Raw genomic sequence first — 2,262 nt, forward strand, 5'->3', positions numbered from 1 at the left:
GCAAACGAGCAAATAAACACAACACGTCGCGAAAGGGAAAGGGTATCGTGGGAAAATAAATACAAGAATCAAAGTGCATCAGACGTGACTGCCGTCAAACTGAACAGAACCACACATCCATTATTCAAATGCTCCCAGTGCCTCAAGAGAAGCCCTTTCTCCAAATAAGTGTTTGTATAGTTTTATTTGTTGCTCTTGAACTGACAGGTAACAGTAAATCACAACCACAACAACCAGAGACAGCTAGTTAAATGATCATCCCGCACTCGCGGTTAATGGAGTTTCTGACGGTGACAGACAGTTTCTGACCATCCTCCAATTGGGCCTGAAGGTAACCAGATTCACTATCAGAGCTGGACTTTCTTACAGAGTGGGTGGCAGAACCAGGTGAGCGATGGTGGTGGAGTGGTGACTGTGCGAGCATTTGATCTAGGGTCAGTTCCTGGCCATCACGGTTCTGATGACTTTAATTAGTTATCGCAGGTCATAACAGTAGGTGGGCACCCTTAAAATGAAATTCACTAAAAATCCTCACCATCACGATCTTTCTAATGGAAAATTCAGCTTCAATTTACTTTGAGTGGAAACTTTGTTCAATGAAAGAACAGGCCTCAAAATTGATCAATGAATTCCCAGTATGAAACAATAGTAAGAAGGTGGCTAAAACGAGACAAGCCAATTTCAGTTTACTACCGGCACACCTGGTGCCTGAAATCAGCAACTAAGGTAGTTCCGTAATTATAACTAATGCAAATAACGATTGCATATGCAGCGCGAGCGATGGTGGTATAGTGGTGAGAATAGCTGCCATCCAAACAAGTGATATGGGTTGATGCCCAGCGATCGCATTGATAATTTACTTTGAACCTTATCGGCGGCCTCTTGTATTTTAAAACGAGTGAACAAAACAGGGCGAACGCAACATTCGCCAGTAATAGAGATACTTTTGTTTTCATTTTCTCTTCGAACGTAATTCGTTTTCACTGAAAAATTATTTAAATAGAAAAAAAAACAAGTCTCTGGCCTCATAAATGAATTCAGAGACAAAGATACAAAGTAAAAGTTGAGGAACAAATTTCAGCTCACACACTGTGCTCTGTGCAATCCTGGTACTGATGAAGTTAATATATGCACGTTACTGAGGTGGTTACATTAGTGCAGCAAGGAAGCAGCTGCGATGGCCGAGTGGTTAAGGCGTTGGATTCGAAATCCAATGGGGTTTCCCCGCGCAGGTTCGAACCCTGCTCGCAGCGATTATGGTTGGAAATCTTTGCTTCAGGCAGATACAAACTCGTGGAATTTTTCTGTTAATTATGTGGATCTCCATCATGCTTTCAGCTGCATGGCTCTGGGCCGGGTGTCGGAAGCTGAGCTTGGAAAGGACACCTGGGTGTCCTCAGGCTGGCATGGATGTGATAGGCTGAATGGGTTCCTTCTGTGCTGGTTCTTCTCTCTGGTTCTTTCTGCGGTTCCATGAGGAAAATCATAACGTGAGCAGAATGAAAAAAAAACAGCATCAGGTGCACAAGAACAAAACAAGGTCTCACGTCAGAGGAAGATTCTTATGTAAAGACACACAGAGCATAAGAAATACATTTAATCAGAATGCATTGAATGAATGCGAATATCAAAATGCTGCTTCGATGATATGTCATCGTGTTCATTCAAACACATTGCTACAAGCAGGTCATTACTGGGTGTTCTGTATTCCTGGTGATAACAGTTTGGGAATGGAAGGAACAGGTTCACATCTGCACATTGTCAGGTCAAACTGTGTCTCAGATTAACAGCTCCTCTGTTTTCCTCTCCTCTCTCTCTGTGCTGTGGATTCTCGGGGATTAGTTGGGGTTTTCCAGCTCAGTAACTGTTTAAGCCTCTGAGGCCGGCGATGCTCACAGTGTCTGTTCCTCAGATTCAGGGGGCTGCAGCCGATCAAAGTTGTTCCGGGGATAACCCAGAACTGGTTGAAATGTTGATATTGTTCACGAACTGAATTCTATTTGATCAGATGAAGATACAGATTGTGTGCACTCAGTCACGAAACAACAATATCCCGTCTTCATATAGAGTGGATGAGATTGGATCGAGGGATGGAAAGAGACAGAGTGAGTTAGGGCAGTGAGACACAGACGGCCAGATAATGTCTCAGTGACAGAATTCCATGTAAATTCCGGCTTTATCAAGAAAGATTCTCTTGGAGAAACAGCAGCTGCAGTCTCAGCTCTTACTGATATTGTAGCAGAGACACATTATTAATCCCAC

General features: G+C 43.2%; 1 non-coding gene across 1 annotated transcript; it reads left to right on the forward strand.

Annotated features, from left to right (window-relative positions):
• The first annotated feature begins 1,171 nt into the window (after positions 1 to 1,171).
• On the forward strand, positions 1,172 to 1,253 carry trnas-cga (transfer RNA serine (anticodon CGA)). The gene has a single exon. It is a non-coding gene; the product is annotated as a tRNA-Ser (tRNA).
• The last annotated feature ends 1,009 nt before the right edge of the window (positions 1,254 to 2,262 follow it).

The sequence above is a fragment of the Mustelus asterias genome, unplaced genomic scaffold (assembly GCF_964213995.1).
Source record: "Mustelus asterias unplaced genomic scaffold, sMusAst1.hap1.1 HAP1_SCAFFOLD_311, whole genome shotgun sequence".
NCBI lineage: Eukaryota > Metazoa > Chordata > Chondrichthyes > Carcharhiniformes > Triakidae > Mustelus > Mustelus asterias.